Below are 19,281 nucleotides of genomic sequence, written 5' to 3' on the forward strand. Positions count from 1 at the left end.
TTTTGCACACCCCTAATAACAAATACATTTTATTTAATACTTTAATGCAGTTTAATGCAATTTAGATCAATTAATTTAATACCAAGTAGAAGAACTTTCCAGGCAATCATAACATCTCCATGGTAGCAAACTGCTAGCCAGAAAAGTTGCGTAATGCTTCTTTAACACAAGTAGGGATTGTCAGGATCAAATATAAATATAATTAGATGAGAATTTTGCAATAGTCCTAGATCAGAAATGTGCTAAAACGTGCCAGTAAATGTTGCACTTGGTTGAATTACAGTTGAGTTACAGCTTTCTCAGTTTTGTGTTTTTTTTGGATCAACAGATACCACAGGGACAGGCATTAATTTACACCGGATGCCCTTCCTGTTGCAAGCAGAAATGTGCAATGCGAGTTAAGTGTTTTCCCCAAGAACACAAATAATACTTTCGTATAATCGTACAGTCATTGAGATATTGTGGATTGTGATGGAAATGACTGTAAAGCTCTCGTCTAGACAAGATTACAAAATGTATCATCTATCAAAACACAAAAGACAAACATTGCATCACTGGATGACATAAGTTAGTACGAGCGTTTGACAGTTACGGCTCTGATCTACTCCCAATACCAACAGTGGATTTTAAAGGCTTTTCATATCTCAACTCTTAATGCAACTTTCTAGATAAATTTCCCATGTTGAAATCCACCCTTTTAAATGCGATCCATCACCTCGCCCTGGTGTTTGTGGTCTGTCAAAAGTAACACAAAATACGTGAAAAGGGAGAAGAAAAACGTTATTATGAAACGTTTATGTGCAATTTCTCATGCGCCATCAATTTGCGTTCTAGAACATTTACAGCTACTTTGAACTGTACATTCCTTTCTATTCCCCCGGCTCGCTAAATGAAGCAAGACAAACAAAATGGTGCAACTCAGACAATAGTGAAGGACATTGCGAGACAGGGGAGGATAGCTGACTTCTGTTGTTAATCCAGTCAGATGAGAAGAGACAGTGTGAACGCTGTGTCTGGATTTGCCTTTTGGGTTTGAGAGCAAAGACCACCCAAGCTCTAGAAAGTAGCGCTTAGGCCTGTCGCGATAGCACGTTTCGATTTATGATGCCACAGAGAAATATTGTGATAAAGAATAATATTGAAACTACTTTATGCCTCTGAAGCAATAAAATAAAGCAGGATAATCTCACTAAACAAATTTTATACAGATGGTCTTATTAAAAAGTCTAAGATGCAACAAATAAACAACAGAATAGACCAATAATTAGCCATAAAGTTACTTATTCAACCCCCTACAGCTGAGATCAAACTGTATAACAACAATTATAACAACATTCTTATCACTAATGCAAAGAAAATGTACACAAAAGATTATAACTGAGCCCCAAAATATATTATTCCAGGTATCATGTATTAAGTAGATATAGTAATTATCATGATGAGAAATTGAAATACCAATATATCGTGATACTAAATTTGGTGGTACATATTGATATATCGCCAGGAGCATTTTTTGATATATTTTTATTAAACTACATTGTGCTTTTCCACCTTCAAGACACTCAAAATACTTCACACCACTCACCCATTCACACAGACTTTCACATACCAGTGTACGCAAACACTGGGGTGAGGTGGGTTAAGTGTCTTGCCCAAGGACACAAACAACAGCCTTCATCTGTGAGAGCTGGGATCGCATCGCCAACTTGTGAATCAATAGATCTGACCACGCAACCAGTGGTGCTTATGTTGAGAGTGGGATTCAAACCCTCAACCTTGAGATCATTGGAAAATTGAGTTTATTCCATAATGACTTTGCACAGGTTGTGGTTTAAAAAGTATACTGTTTTTAAACCACCACTGTTGTGTTGTTAAAAATGTATTTGTTGTTAAAAATGTATTTGGTTCTGACTAGTGATATACTGCAGAATATCATGTGCAAAATATCGATATATTGCCATATTGTGATAATATTGTGATCATATCGTGAGCCATGTATCAAGTGCTGTATCGAATCATGAGGGACCCTTCGTTTCTCTAGCCAGGCTGGTGTCCCCTAATGCCTCCACAAAATTTAATTTCTCTCCAGCGACTAGGTCAGGAATCGGAACACACTAGATGGTTTACAAGAATCCTGAATGTTTTTGACCACGCACCGGCCAATCAGCGAAGAGCTGTGAAGCCAGCAATTACTTGGACACCACTGAGCGTTCAGGGCATTACATACATCTCGACCAAATAGCAGCGGCTGGTGAAATAAAAAAAGTACCTGCCTACTGTCGAGCAAATGAATCCTAATACTGCGAGGTCAGATGGTTTCTACGTAGTGAAACCGGCTGATGAATCAGGCTAGCGTTTCCCAGCCCCCTCCTGGAAAGTAAAGCTTCAGTTATAGGGCTGTAGTCAACTATAGAAATTCTGCGTCGCCTAAAGACATCGATCGACTGATCAACTAAAAACGAGTTGTGGCAAATACTCTCGAAACTATTACGTATCTCTGTGTATCTGACTCAAACTGCACTAACAAGACTACACCTGCATGGGAGTTTATGCAAAAACAACTATTTACGTAGAAAATGTCCTATAGGAAACAATGCATTTATATAGACAAACATATAAATCTTGTAAATCATGAGTTTAATCTGCCTTTTTATACATAAATACCAAAAGAAAAAAAATCTAAATAAAGTGATTCTTTGATTAATAAAAAATGTGGTCAACTAAGACACCATTCGACCGATTAATCGATAAATGGCTTAAAAGGCCCATATTACACCATTTTCTGATATATGTTAAAATGTTACTTCCTCACCAAAAACATACCTGGAGTTGTGTTTTGTTTCATTCACACATGTTTAATGCACAAACCTAGCAAATTTAGGCTTATTTCTTCACGCAAATCGAAAACATGCCACCTTGTGATGTCACGTGGTAATAAAGGAAGTAAGCCACTGTATTTTTAAAGTCCACACACCATCAGTAGAATCATTTGGATCATTACAGAGCATTTTGAGCTTTGGAGATGTAGACAGACTAGTAATAAAAGCTTACTCAAACATGTGTGAATGAAACAAAGCACAACTCCACATATGTTTTTGAGAAGTTAAGAGTATTATAACATGGCTTAAAGCTCACAAGAGTCAAATTTGTGTAATATAATGTAGGACCTTTAACAGAAAACAGCCAAAATACAATCACCACTAAACATGACTGAAAAGTGCACACATGTAGAGCTACACAAATGCATGAATACTAAGAATAGTACAGCAACATGTACCTTAAGTTAGCCTTGAAACTTCACAACATGCCAGCTCCAAACAAAGCCTTGTCCATGAAAATTCAATAGAGAAGTCCAAGTTTCCCACAGTCCTCTCTGGTCTATGGGCAAAATACTGTCTCCTTTCCTCTGCGTTATGGCCCCGCCCACATCCCATAGACTCTTCCTCCTCAACCCCCCAACAGCCCCTCCTCTCCCTGCCCTCTTCCTCCTCTCCATATCAGGACAGCAAACTTTTCCTGTCTTGTTTACCAAACTTAGACATAAAGAGACATTTTGTACTCGAGTTCTTCCTTTGTTTCGAGGCAGTTGTATCGATGGGTCTTGTGGGACTTACGCTGAAATAATTTGTAGCTTTTGAACTTAATTTAACATAGTTGCATAATGGGGATAAGTGCATTTTCCTGTTTTCATATTGTTACATTATTATCAAAAGTACAAATAATGTTTCCTGGTAATTTGGAGTTTCCTACAAGTTTAAAGATAAATTACATTACCAAGAAATAACATAAAATGACAGATGCATCCTGTTTGTGTAGTTGTAATTACCATCTAACTACCATAATTGCACATATCTACTATGATATTGCTGTGTTGCAAGGTACAGCTATCTGCAGCTTTTATTAAAATATTTAAAGGGCCTATATTACCCAAAATGAACTCTTGTGAGCGTTAAGGCATGTTATAATGTTGTTACCTCATCAAAAAACATATTCGGAGTTGTGTTTTGTTTTAATTACACAGGCTAGAGTAATATTTTATTATTCGTCTGTCTACATCTCCAAGGCTCAAAATGCTCTGTTCCACCGTGTGATGTCATGTAATGGTAGTTTTCAAGTTAAAGGGACAGTTTGGAATTTTGGACATAGGACCTCATTTCCTAGTGAGCCAGAGTGTTGGAGACGTGTGGAGACACTTTTTAAAAATATTCCATCCAGTCCTTGTATTTGCAGAGGTCGCTGGTGTTAGGCTAGTGCATGTCAATGGCCATAGTTATCCTGCCACTAAAAACAGTCTTACCCACTCCACAAAACACCCAAAACAAATCTATTATCACACCAGACTGTCAATGAAAATCTCTGTGTGTTGATATAATAATGTTTGAAAAAAACTAACCTTACATCGCATGAATTGTCACATGTTGAGGGACTATTTTCTCATCAGCAACAGAATTGTACTTTGCCAGTAAGATAGGTGCTAGTTGATATTAATCCACCACTGCCAAGCTTTCATCAGGAAGTACAACCATCCTAAATCCTAAATTGAAATGCAAGGTTGGTCTTACTTTTAAAATTATTCTATCGACACAGACATTCACATTGACAGTGGCAGGATAACTATGGCCATTGACATGCACTAGCCTAACACCAGTGACCTCTGCAAATACAAGGACTGGATGGAATATTTAAAAAATTGTCTTCACACGTCTCCAACACTCCGGCTCACTAGGAAAAGAGGCCCTATGTCCAAAAGTCCAGACTGTCCCTTTAACAGCTACCTTTTACCTTTTCTTTAGTAAAGATTGACAATTCCAAGGCTGAAATTATCCAAATGATTCCAGTGAAAGTTTATGGAGTCTTAAAGTACAATGGAGACATTCCTGTGTTACCACATGACAAGATGGAACAGAGAAGAACACAAGTCCAGGTATGTTTTTGATGAGGAAACAACATTATAACAGACTTGGTGTAACATGAAAACTAATGGACCGTTAGAGAAGAACTGATACAGATAATGTGAATAAATGAACACTGCAGTATAACTTTTCAAACAAGTTATCAGTATTGTAAACACATCCACAACTTCCACTGTACTTTTTTATTACTCCCTCAGAGAGATGCTTAAAATACCACAATCATTTCCTTTTTCTGTTAAGACCTGCGCCTTGTGTCATTCACGAAGCAGGAGGTAGCATTTGGCACAGGGATATTGGCCTATTCGAACTATAATTAAGACTAAATGAGAGCAATAAGTACAGGAGACAAGGTGCTCGGATACAGGAACGCAGAGGGAGGCAGGAATAATAGAAAGGCAAGAAAAAAGTTACATTTTGTAGTTAATGTGACTAAAATTTGATTTATGAAGCAGATAATGAGAGACTTTAATGGGTAATTGTTTGGAGAAGAGATTAAGCCAAAATGTTATTAGACAAAATGATCCCCAGGTACAGCAATAGGAGTTCAATAGTGAATGAAAATAGACATTACAGTGAATTAGTGCTTTGCTCTGGATGTGGGGAATGTAAGATAGGAGGTTCAGGCATAGACTGTGTATATATAAATGGACAGAGCAAACCCACTAGCTGCCGGAAGTGAGCAAGGAGGCGTTTTTTGGCTCCATCGACTCTAGCGCCAATTGTCTTTACACTGAAAAATTGTAACAACCTCGCTGTAACTGCTGCGTGAGCCTTCTAATTGTCGTCTGATTCTTTCTATTATCCAAAGAAAGTGTTTTTTTTATCACTGTGGTATCAGAATCCATCTTCAGTATCAAGGCTATTCCTTAGGTTATGTTTACACTGAAACTAATCACCGTATCACTGTATTGGAAACGATTTGTGTTCAGACACTTCGTTTCTGTGTCCGCAATCAAAGCCTTCCCTATCCACACAGTAACGTGAAACCGCCTGAAACGGTAGTCACGATGTCACAACTTCACGTGTGCAGTAAAAACAAGGAAGTGGAGCACCGTGTCTGAAGTTGCAGCAGCCGATTTCGAAGACAGCAATAGTGAAAACTGTTTTTTCATGGACCGACGATGAGGTTCAGTTTGTCTATGGTTTGTTTAAACTGGTTTGGCAATAGTGTCACATGACCGATGTCACGAACACAGCAAATCAGGAAAGCACAAGTCACAGTGACGTGGTCCAATAAGGATGGAACTAGAGCTCCTATGTCACCGTATCAACGTTTTCAGGTGTCCACACAGTGCTGAATCAGATCCATACTCAGATGAATTCGTGGGAGCTGACGGCACCAGATCATTCCCTCTCTGGAGCCGTTTTCAAATACATACTAGTGTGGCTGGGGCCAGAGTGTGAAATTTTAGTATTATGACAACTCTAGTTTGATTTAACTTTAGGGATTGGCACTGTATCTCTCCTAATGTTGGTATACGTGATATTGGGGGATTGTTTCATATATCGGTATTGCAAAAAATGTCCTCATAATTTTTTAGCTGTTTTTTCTAATATGAATAAGCTAAGAGTGCATTCTCATAGTAAAAAGTACAACAAACTACATTATATTCAAGAAAATACTTGTGATTTTGAAAACTGAGATACAACTTTTCTTCAGTTTGTGGGCATTTCCATCAGTTATAAAACATCTTAATCTTAATATTGGCAAATATCAGTCACTAGCCAAATAGCAAGAGCCAAAAACAGCAGTATTGTCTGAAAAAAAATCCTTACCTGCTCATTCCTATTAGACATACTTTACTTTCAACAGGAACTAATAATGTATTAATACCTTTTTATCACTGGTATTTTGTTCACACTTTGGAGAGAAGAACATAAAAAACACATTTTTTGCCAGGAATATCTGCAAGTAATTTGACTATACAGGCATATGAGAGGAAATGTGTGGCTTCCAGAGAAGGTCTTCTTTAGGACAGTGAGGACATAAGGGACCACCCACACACACGGGGAGGAGGAGACGGAGGAGACACAGCCGTCCTCAGGCTACAGCAACCTGGACTCAACTGCTCTGAAACTTTTTTAGAATTTCAGATTGGCCGTGTTCACCTCAGTACTCATTTGCACAAAACTACCATCTGCACTGTGAAAAAAATGAAGATGAGTTGGGCTGTTAAAGGTTCGATATTACACAAAATGTACTTGTGTGAGTTTTAAGTGGTGTTAGAATGTTGTTACCTCATCAGAAACAGACCTGGAGTTGTGTTTTGTTTCACTCACATGTTTGCATAATCCTTTAATATTAATCTGTCTAATCTCCAAAGCTCAAAATGCTCTGTTCCACCTTGTGATGTCATGAAGCGGTAGTTTTCAAGTTAGAAGCTATCTTTTATCTTTAGTTCAGTAAAGTTTAGCAATTATCCAAAAATATCCAAATGACAATGAAGATGTAAGAGCTTTAAAACACTGTGGAGCACTTCCTGTATTACCACATGACATCACAAGGTGGAACAGAGTATTTTCTGTTTGAGAGAAGAAATCAGTCTAAATATGTAGGTTTTGTGTGTTAAACATGTGAATGAAACAAAACACAACTCCAGGTCTGTGTTTGTGATGAGGAAACAACATTATAACATAGATCAGAAAACAGCCTAATATGGGCCCTTTAATTGTCATAATTTTGTATTTTGTATTATTAATAATGAATTTATTTATTTATTTTTAAGTTTTTGTAAGTACTATCAATCCAAAAATCCTTTCTAAGTGAGTTGTGATATACAGGGTTTCCACTTTTTTGTACTGACAAAATTTCTAAACTTTTCCATGATTTTTTCATGACCTAAACTGAATTTTCCATGACTTTACGGCACCTACATGTGTAGAATTGATCATACATTTAGGGCTAAATGTGAAATGTTAACCTTTTCCACTCACCTTATGGGATTGGTATTACAGTTTTTTTTACATTCAAAATACTGTCAGTGCTTTTATTGTCGTCTCTTTATAAAAAAAAAAAAAAAGAGCCTGAAAGAGATACAAAATTTCTATAACTTTTCTAAACTTTCACTGGATTTACACAGGTCCATGACTTTTACAGGATTTGCATGACTGTGGGAACCCTGTATATGTTTCTTGCCATTTCACCCAAATTTAAAGGTGCACTGTGTAACTTCTTTGGTGGAGGGTCCATCGCATGATTGTTTTTTTGGAGATGTCATTGCTCTGCCTCGAATGTTCCACAGTATGACATTAAACAGCTCTACCTTACATTTATTCAATTACAGGTATTTTCATAGCTCAAAAATACATAGAAAAACAGGAATTCTGACTGTGAGCGAGGCAGCCTCTCCACAGATCTGACCCGTGACTTGGTCTGGTTTGATCACCGTGAAGATTTAGAAAGATTTAATACTGTGCTACGAAACATTCCAGACAAAGCAATAACATCTACATAAAGAAAAGCATTTGATGGACCCTCCACCTGAAAAGTCACACAATGCACCTTTAACAACACCCCTCAAAAAAGACTGATTTGACAGAACCCAGGCCTGAGTAAAGCATGATTTCCCTTTGCCTGCCTCTTTGTCAGCTGCAGCCATCTACATCCTACAGTGGCCATTATGACACATTAGGCAGTCAAATGAGTGCGTGTGGAGACGGCTGGAGCTTGGCACTGACACTGGGTCTTGATGCCAGCCTCTTTAAAAGCCCCGAGCAGATATTATCCTGACGGGCGAAAGCACAACCCCGCCCTCTGCTTTTAACTCACACAAACTGCTAAGGCTAAGGGAGCCAAAACACAAGTGCCCTATCGCTCAAGGGAGATGTGCATTAGAATAGATCAAGCTGTACAAGGCCATATTAAAAAAACGATTGATTTGAACTGAATGATTGCAAGTGTGAGTGTTGCCAATCAGGCGCACTTAAAGGTCCACTGAGTAAGTTTTCTATTTCAGGGTATGACACCTGCTTGTTTTCATATTACTCTTTAGCCCTCAAACATAGTATCTATCTTTCATTTATTCCGTTATTGGTGTTTTAACTCAAAACTACCTTGGACAAACATGCATTCTTAGTGCAAGGATGAGCATTTCTTCACAGATGTGACTTGTAACGTGGCCAGATGGAGTCTTTTGTTTGTCTCCGTTGTCAAGTATTGAGAAACATACTCAGCAAAACTATGACACCAACATGGAGACAAGCAGGGCTGAAGTGCCACTAAAAAGTTACAGACTGAATCTTTACATCTCTCGGCTTAAAAGGTAGAACATTTAGGCAGTTATCAATCAATCTTTTCAATTCAAGGGCCCATATTACGCTATTTTCTCACCTATTTTATAATGTTTCCTCATCAAAAACATACCTGAAGTTGCGTTTTGTTTGTTTCATTCACACATGTTGAACACACAAACCCCGCTAAAGTCTCAAACTGAAAACACTCAGTTCCACCTTGTGATGTCATGTGGTAATAAGGAAGTGTTTTACTGTGTTTTTAAACTCCATGCAAACTATTTTCCACAGAAAACTGGTTAGGCAAGGTGGTGCTCCCAAAAAAGTGAGGAGCGGGAAGGGGTGCGTGGAGATTTTGTGCATGGAGAAGAAGTCAGGAGCGAGGGTGCATGGAGATTCTGTGCGACGACCGTAGTTTTGAGATGATTCACGTGTTCGGAAGGACGTAGTCAAGGCGGGGGACACTTGTTGTCAACGCGGCCGCCTTAACTATAAAGTGCTGCGGGAAACACAGCTAGAATCATTTAGATCATTTCAGCCCTGGAATTGCCAATCTCTACTGAAAGGTAAAAGGTAGTAGTTAACTTGAAACCTACTGCTTCACAAGGTGGAACAGAGCATTTGAGTTTGCTGATGTTTTTGCAGACTAATAAACCAGGACGTGTGAAAGAAACAACACATCTGAAGATTATTTTGAGAAGGAAACAACATTATAGCTGTGAATTAAAGCTCACAAGAGTCAATTCTGCGTAAAATATGACCTTTAAACTTTTTCCATATCGAACAGAATAAGGTATGTTATCACTGCAGTATTTTCAAACAAAAGGCCAACTATATTTAAAGAAGAAAAAAAAAAAAACAGACTCTTCAAAGTGGGGGTCCAGGAGGAAAAATGCATGGGCTATTTTGGGCTTAAGTCAAATTCTCCACATTCTATCAGTGCAATTGGTGAGAAAACTTCGACTATGAGCTCCGGAAAGTTACTGTAACACTCACCACCGCCGTCCTTCCTGAACCCTTTATACAAATACATTCTACTTCACATTATGGCTGTAGAGCTATGTGAGGAATGCTGCTATAGAGCCCCAGATCTTAGCAGACATGAGCGCGCCTCAAAATGACTCACAGACCAGTTGAACACAGCTCGTCCGGCCCTCACAGTGGTTTCAGCTGGGAGTCGAGGTTTAACAGGAGTTGATGGGGTTGCAAAATTAGTCAAAATCACAATCTGAATGGATGAAATAAGCAAATAGCAAAGGCGGAATTATTTGAAGTACAATAATTTTCTCCACAGACGTCTAATTCTGCATAAAAACTACTAACCCTGTGGTTTAGATTTCTACAAATATTTTTCTGAAATGTGATTCTTGTTAGTTTGTCAGTTCATATTTTAGTTTTTTGTACAGTTCTTTCTAGATGTGTTTAAAGGTACACTACGTAACGTTTTTTTTAGAGGAGTCATCACCTGGTTGCTTCCATGGAGATGTTTTTAGCTTTGTCTGGCGTTATCAGCTATATGGTATTTAACGCCATCATAGCATAGTTATGTTTTTCAACGTATTTTCTGAGCAATAAATACCTTGAATAAATACAAAATAATGCCATACAGAGGAATATTCTAGACCAGCAGGTTTCAATAGGTGAGGCCCACCTCCTCTGGGGAGCGCCAAAGAGCCACTGCGGAGGTGCGACACACACGGTTTAAACCAGGACTGAACCAGGATTAAATCAGAACTAAACCAGAACCAAACCAGGACTGAGTGTCTGGATGGGCATGGAGGTGCTCCCACGTAGACGGGTGGCCGCGAGAGAAAGGACCGGCGCAGAGCTTCGTGACTCACGGAGCTAAGCACAGCCATCACCTGATTGCGCTTTGTGGACGCCCTGCTCCACAGACTCAGGGTTCTCTCTCTCTCTCTCAAATTCCTGGTTTAGTTTAGACCTGGTTTAATCCTGGTTTAGACCTTAATCCTAGTGTCCTTCAGTGATGTTAAAGGTCACCTCAGTGAGCCCTGCATAAAGTTGGAAGTTATTTACTGTTGCAAAAATGGTTTATGAATGCACTTTAAATAATTAAAATACAATATAAAAATATATATATATTATCATTATTATCAGAAACACAAAAGATGCATTTACTTCAAAGGGCTGTGTGGGGGAGGGCGGGCAGATAGGAGTTTGGACAAAGGGGGGGCTCGGCTTTCTTTACCTACTCTAAAGGGAGGCTCACATTCACCCAATTTGAAAACCCCTGTTCTACACAAAGCAATCTCATTTTGTGTACCCTCCTCCAGAAAAGTTATAGTGCACCTTTAAACTGAGAACGCTGAATAGAATCAGATGAAGACGTAAATCACAAATTGAATCACGATCAGAAAAATGGTCATGACATTTTCCTCCCAAATGGTCCAGCCTTAGTACTTCAGCACATGGTATGTTCTCTCCAGCTGCGCGGTTTAGCAAACACACTAAAACAATGGTGACTTGTTAAAGGCAGCGTTACAGGCTGAGGCACTGCTCTGTATTCACTGTGGGTTTGAAGTTCAGGTGCAGAGAGAACACGCCAAGATCAATAACTATCAATCAAGTTTGGAATTTCTTTAAGCATGTGTGTATGAAAGGTGCGCACCATATATCAAATGTAATCAGGCATTTTCAAAGCATTTATGTGACTCAGAGTTTTGGCATTTTAAACCTGTGATACAATGTGGAAATTAATATATGCGTGACCATAGAAAACCAAGAGTCCACTTTGTCAAACTCTAGTATGTCTTTGCCAGTTTTTGTATTTGTTTTATTTACAAACAAAAACACAACCTGCTTATAGTTCAATGGAGATGTGCATTAGAATACATCAAGTTGTACGAGCCCATATTACAAAAAAAACTATGAGTGTTGCGGACCAGACACACTTAAAGGTTCATTGTATAACTTTTCTGTTGGAGATTCTACCACCTACTTTCATTTTTCATGTCCTACTGTTTAGCCTAAATAATATCAAATGTATCGATGTCCCATTTATTCAATTACTGGTGTTTTTATTCCTAAAGCTAGTGACAAATCTTCGTCACCCAAATCAAAACTTTCTTAATTCAAGTCATCTTAACTTTGCCAGATTTTAGTTTGTCCAGTGTTGAAAAGCACAGCATATATATTCAATGCTCTATGCTAATATAGGCCTGATATAGTCCAGGTTTAGATCTGGTGGTACTTGGACAAAAATTCCTCACTAACTTTTTAAAGATCACATATTGTGCTTGCTATATATATCTCATGCTATACAGTTCGAATGTACAACACCTGTGGATCATTATGTTATTATTTACACATTTTAAGCCGCAGTACTCATCTAAAATGATTTAATTAACGTTATCACTGATTGAGAAAATAAAATTGATCTACAATGTGGCGTCTTGAAAATAAGCATTAAAAATTACTCAAAAATGCACGAATCGCTTCAAATACAACTTCCTGAGGGTAAATGAGAAGGGGGAACAGCTATAACATGATTAAAAGCTCTGAAAACCCCTTGATTTACACATCCTGGTCTTTACATTGTCTAAGCTTCAAAAATATCCAAAGAATCTACTGCATGTAACGCTAATACTGTGCATGTCTCCTGCAGAAAGAGCTGTTGTCCTGCTGCGAGTAGTGAAATATGCAGCTGAAAACAATAATCAAGCAGCAGAAAGAAAGTTTGGAGAGAGCGAGAATCTTTTGAGGGATTGGCGGAAAGCAGGGATGGAGAACACAGCTTCATGGTAACCGGGTGCAACTTTTCCTGGAAGTCACTGGATAGATCGACAAAGCCTAGATTTCAGTGACAACTGAAACCATCCTGTCGGGATTCAGAAAGGCCAGAATAATTCTAACTGGAACTGATGCAGAGTCTGATAACAGCTATGCAAAGAGGAAGCGGCGCTTTGTTTACCGCCGGAGGTCATGGAGTTGCTCAAAAGTGACACACAGGATGAAGAATTCAATGGATTTAGTGATTTGAGTGAGATGGAGAGTTTAGTAAGCTTGTTAAGTTATGTTGTTTATGCTCTGGTTATCTGAATAACTCTTAATGTTACGTTAACATTTTAATGCCTGTTCAGCCTGTTGTTCTCTGTTCTGTTGTTTTGACTATAACTTGCCTTTCAAGATGAAATGTTGGTTCCTGGTCTCTGATTTTATAAAATAAATTTCCCCCCAAAAAGTGCGACTTATATATGTTTTTTTCCATCTTCATTGCACATTTTCTTATACTTCAGAGCGGCTTATAGTCTGAAAAATATGGCAATTATTCACCATTGTCTAAACTTCAAAAATATTCAAACAATCTATTGCATGTAACACTAATATATTGAATCCAGTGTGATAAGACAGTTCTTATCCTGTGTTACTCAGTTTTAAAGTTGTTCATTGATAGAGCTGCCTGAAAGACAAAGTATCTGGAGTGCATTAAAAGGAGTAAAGGCGATTGATGCAGACAGTCCTCGTGCTTCCACACTTCTGTACGTGTTTTGGACTCATTTGAGAACTCTGGATCTTCTTTCAAATGAATCCAAACTGCGGAGTGAGCTGTTGCTTCATCTGTAATGAGAATGAACTATTCTCCAGGGTTTTAAATGAGCAGATGTCAAGCTTGTGCTGCAGCTTTTGTTTATTTTTTTGTCAGACTAATCAGTGGGAATGGGAACAAATCTTCATTAGTCTTTTCGGATTAAAAACACAATCATTTTTCATTCCGAGTGTTTGGAATGATAAGATTGGACATTATAGAGGCAGTAAGTTCATATGAAAACTCTTCCATTCATCTGCACTACAAATAATAATCGTTGTTTCCACTTTAAAAAGATGAAACTATTTATTTATTTAAATGTACAGTATGAAACTTTGTTGAGGTGGAACATCACTTGATGATTCCATGAAAATAAAAAGTAAAAAAAAAACTACTTTGGAGCATTTTAGGTAGAGATCCAGAGCCTTTTGATTTCCAAGTTTAGTGATAAACACAACCAAAATGGGGAAAAAAGCAAAAGAGTGTATTTTTGTAAAAGTGTATTTTTAGCTAAAAAGTGACATACTGTGGCTTTAAGTAAAAAAAAAAAAAAATGCCGTGACGCTGTAGATTCATTGACCGGTAATGGCATCTGACAAGGTAGGGCTGAACGACTTTAAGAAAAAAGGTAACCTTGATTTTTCTGGAGGATATTGCGATTTCGATTTCAGTCATGATTTTTTTCAAGTGAAGTTTTAGTGCACATAAACATTTGCAAACATCACAGAAACTTGCATCATACCAGAGTCCTGCACTGACGCCCAGTTTACGGTCCAGCGTCAAATTGTCTTCCTCACAATGCACAGAGTCTGCATCGACGTGAACCCGATGTGAATGCACATTAAGTAATAATGCGTTTCAATGCAGCTTTGCGCACATTTGTTTATGTTTTACAGTAAGAAAACTTGAAACCACATGACTAATTTGCATAAACTATAAGCGCTGAAAATGCAGTCAGTTTCTGTCGGACCAAAGGACACGACTCAGTGGAATATGTGTGTTCTTTCTGTGACAGAGGATGTGCTGCTGATATTGAGTCTGTTCTGTGCTTCTATCGTGTTGGAGATGGTTCATGTTAAACTTTAAATGAATTCCAGGTTTAAATCCTTGCCTCTTCACATTATTGCAATGAATTTTTTTGCGGTGCATAGACCTTGATGCAGATCCATAAATCCATAAATTGGGCTTTAGGAGCACTGCAAAAAACACAGCTCTGACGCTCCCAAAATCGTGTTGTCTGAGATCGCAATTTTTGGTCCAAAATGCTAGATCGTTCAGCCTTATAACAGGGGGTTTTACATGGATCTCTATTAGTAGAATGTTCAACAGGTACCATGGTGACACAATGCACACATTCGCAAAACTGCCAAAAATGTTTTAATATCATCTGAAAACTCAAGAAGAAATACAAAACAGATTTAAACAACACATTATCCGGCACCTGTGATCAATACCAGTGTTCATGTTCCTGTTTAGGAGTTTGATTTTCAACAAAAAGGTGAGAGTGACTAACTAAAAAACTTGTGACGGTAATTTTAAGTGTGCGAGACTAACAAATCGTCTCATCTGTTGTAGTTCCAAACAAATCAGCTCTTTGCGGTCAGATTGTGTTAAAATAAAGATCAGATTAAGTCTAAGTTGAGTAAGAGAGCTTCTAACAGAGCAGTGCGTTCAGTTAGCGTCACACCCTCAGGGATTATTAATGACATCAGCTGTAAAGTATCAATAGGAGTGGGTGGGGATTAAACAGAGACAGTATCGCCAAAATAGGGCATCTGGTGCAAACTTGCCTAAACACGATGGAAATCAGTGTACACAAGGAAGACTATAAAATACAAGTTGTAAATAAGGTTTTGTGAGAATAAAAGTCTATTTTGTAATGTATCTATGTCCGTGAGTGGAATTTTTATCCACTGAAACAGGTTGGCAGCGGAAAAAAGGAAAAACTTGTGAATCCAGAGCCGAAATCTCGTATTAATCCTCTGCATCCCCACTCTCTCAGGTAACTCTCAGGTAAGCACGCGTTTGGCAGCAGATGTCTCAGAGCCTTGAGCTGCTCTGCTGTGTGGCTGCAGATAAAAGAGAGAAAAGGAGGAGAGGATGAGGAGAGGAGGAAGAGGAGAGGAGAGGAGCAGCTGTGCAGGTGTCCAGGTGAACTCTGCCACTTCAGTCAGCTCCCCCCAGAGGAAAACTCAAACCTCAAATATGAGCTATTTTCAGTGCAGTTTTAAAGCAGGAACTAGACTGATCCGCTAGTCACTGTAGTGTAAATAAATAGCACTTTGTACATCTTAAAGGCGCTGTATACCTTATTTTTACTGTTATAAAATGTAACCGAATAACCAAAATATAGTGACATTGTATCATCAAAAGTCTCACAATAACATCCCGGACTGTCACAATATATTGAAATTAAAAGTTCCTTTGATTAAATGCATGGTTTTATAGCAGCAACAGCTATGAACACTGGAAACTACATATCCCATGATTCATTTCAGTGCAGACAACATGAAGAGATGTTTTTTACTTGAATTCTTGGGATTATGATGGAAATAATTCACACCAATATGTTGACAAGGTATTTTAAAAGCAAAAAAGTGTCCTATCTACAATTGTATAAGCTTCTCCAAATAAATATCGCTATAAATATCGTACTGTGAGATGCAAATTGTGATAATATCTTACAGAGAGATTTGGATATCGTTACATCCCTAGTTTATATGTGTGTTTCTCAAATTTCAGAGGCTAGAGAAGACTTTTATCATCATGCCAACAACAACTAGCATGGTAACAGGAAAAATGTAAAGGTGAACTATTTGTGGTTTGCTACTTACTTGTCTCCATGGAGATGTTAATACTTTGATAGTTATGTTCAGCAGTATTGTATTAAACTGTAATGCATCTTCATGAAGAGAAGAAGCGCACCAGGCAAAGCTACAGGTCAGACCTGTGGAGCGGCGACCAGTAAACACTAAAAATATTTGTCTCTGAATAAATACAATATAGAGCCATTAAAGCCAAATAGAGCCAAACTTAGGCCCCATCCACACTAGTAAGTATTTGAGTCGTTTTCGTTGCGGATGCAGTGTTCGTCCACACTAATCCGATGGAAAACGACTCTAGAGACAGAATGATCTGGTGCCGCCAGCTCCCACGAATTCACCTGCCTATGGATCTGAAAACGTTGATACGCCGACGTAGAACAAATACACGCAAAGCTGTGTGGATAGGGAAGGCTTGTGGACACAGAAATGACGTGTCTGGATGCAAATCGTTTCCGATACGGTGATACGGTTACAATTTGTTTCAGTGTAAACGTAACCTTAAGATGACAAGTTGTGTATCCTCTTCTAGAAAAGCTCCACAGTGCACCTTTAAGCAAACTTTGGAATATTGTCTGTTATATCACTGCAAATGTTCTATTATATTGTGAAAAAACAGACCTGGAGTTGTGTTTTGTTTCATTCACACATGGTTAGTACATAAACCCTGCATATTTAGGTTGAGTTCTTTTAGTTCTTCTCTCAAACTGAAAACACTCTGTTCCACCTTGTGATGTCATGTGCTAATACAGCAAGTGCTCCACTGTGTTTTGAAACTCCATACAAATTCACTATAATCATTTGGATGATTTCAGCCCTGCAATTGCCAATCTCTACTGATCTCTACTGTCGACTTGAAAAATACCTCTTGATGACATCACAAGGTGGAACTGAGCTTTTGAGCTTAGGAGATGTAGACAGACTAATAATAAAGCATTACGCAAACATGTGAGAATGAAACAAAACACAACTCCAGGTTTGTTTTTGAGGAGATAAATGCATTATAACAAGGCATAAAGCCTTTATGTAATATAGGACCTTTAAAAAAAAAAAAAAAAAAACTGCCACAATTACCCAGTGGAAAAATAAAATAAATGGTGTGTATCTTATGGAGGAAATAACTGCAAGGTTAAAAATGAAGACAGATTTATTCATGGACAAATGGCCTTCAATTCAAGCCTATATTTAAAATGGATGACTACCTTTTATAGGATTTTTTTTTTTTTTGTTATGATATAGTGTATGTGTAGTGTATATTATGAATAGTAAATGTCATTTTACTTGTATTGTATTTTTACTGCTGTTTCATAACTATGTGGCTTGCACCAAAAATTATTTAATAAAAATAAGTTCAAAAAATAAATAAAGTGCCTATATCGTCCTGCTCTAAATATATAAGATAAAAAATATAGTTTAACCACTAATACATCTCCATTAGAGCAATCATTTATAATACTCCGTCTCTGAAAATGACAAACTAAAAGAAAAGTTGCATTCATCTCAAATCCGCAGTTGGAGATATTTTGACATGCACCGTCTTCACCAATCAATACTTATCCAGTCAAAATCAAAACATTCAGAGAGTCTAGCCCAGAGTAGCAAGAAAATTTGGGTACGCCGACAAATTCAGGCTTTTATTTTGACAGCGCAATTGTCTCTGTTCTTTTCCTGTCAGGAGTCCAGACGCATTGAGTTTCGCCCACAATCAGTTCGCAAATGGCTATTCTCCAACTGCCTGATAATACAGCTTGTCATGTCCATGTTTGTAGCATTTGCGTTACAATAGAGCCCGTCCAGCCCCCAAAGTTGGTATCGAGGTTTGCTGGTGAAATTACAGCTTCTGGGGTACATTTACTGTCAATCACATTATAAGAATTTAAGTCAATGTGAATTACTGGAGGGGAATTATCTCTCAATACGCAGTGGTTTACAAACAGATGGTCTCTAATATGGTGCCTGTTAGTGGGGTTTGTATAGCAACATTTTATCATCAAAGTCGACATTTTAGACGCGGTGATTTTATCGAGTTAAATTATTTGAGACAGGGTTAACGCGGCTAGGACTCAGATCAAACGACGGCATCGGCTGCAGCCAGTGGTGTAGAGAGGATTTTTAAAGTGGGGGTACGAGATTCGAGACGTCATCAATGTGACTTTCCTCGCCGAAAATGAGGTGGAATAATTATTAACGTTAACGCCGTTTATAATCACATACAGAACATGAAGTGTAGGCCACAACGCATGAACCAGGACTAAACCAGGACTAAATCAGGTCTAAACCAGGTCTAAAATATGACTGAACCAGGACTAAATCAGGACTAGACCAGGACTGAACCAGGACTAAACCAGGACTAGACCAGGACTGAACAAGGACTGAACCAGGACTGAACCAGGTCTAAAATATGACTGAACCAGGACTAAACCAAGACGAAACCAGGACTACACCAGGACTGAACCAGGACTGAACCAGGACTAAACCAGAACTAGACCAGGACTAGACCAGGACTGAACCAGGTCTAAACTAGAAAAGCACTCAGATAGCGCAGACCTCCGCCAAGGACTACAGTCCCCCTCATATTAATTGTGTTTTCCATAAATATTTGTCTCGTATCTTTCAATTTGGAATATGAAAGAGGATCCCATTGTCCATCCCTGAGTCAAATGTCATGGGGTTTGGTCAATAATTAACCGAGATATTGAGAAACAAAATTTTTGGCCCCATTTACCACAATGTTAACTAAAATTTCAAAGTGATCCAGAATCCAGGATTT

General features: G+C 38.2%; 1 protein-coding gene across 3 annotated transcripts in view; it reads right to left on the reverse strand.

Moving 5' to 3' along the window:
• The window catches only part of cald1a (caldesmon 1a), a 190,943-nt gene that overhangs the window by 98,236 nt on the left and 73,426 nt on the right, over window positions 1–19,281 (reverse strand). For 2 of the 3 annotated variants that reach the window (XR_008632167.1, XM_055153474.1), the window contains exon 1: window positions 3,278–3,399. The exons of the other annotated variant lie outside the window; for it this stretch is intronic. The gene's annotated coding sequence lies outside the window, so the exon portion shown is untranslated. Of the gene's footprint in view, window positions 1–3,277; window positions 3,400–19,281 lie in introns of those variants that run through there. 3 annotated transcript variants of the gene reach the window in all.

The sequence above is a fragment of the Boleophthalmus pectinirostris genome, unplaced genomic scaffold (assembly GCF_026225935.1).
Source record: "Boleophthalmus pectinirostris isolate CB_2022bp ecotype Guang Dong unplaced genomic scaffold, ASM2622593v1 HiC_scaffold_18, whole genome shotgun sequence".
Lineage (NCBI taxonomy): Eukaryota > Metazoa > Chordata > Actinopteri > Gobiiformes > Gobiidae > Boleophthalmus > Boleophthalmus pectinirostris.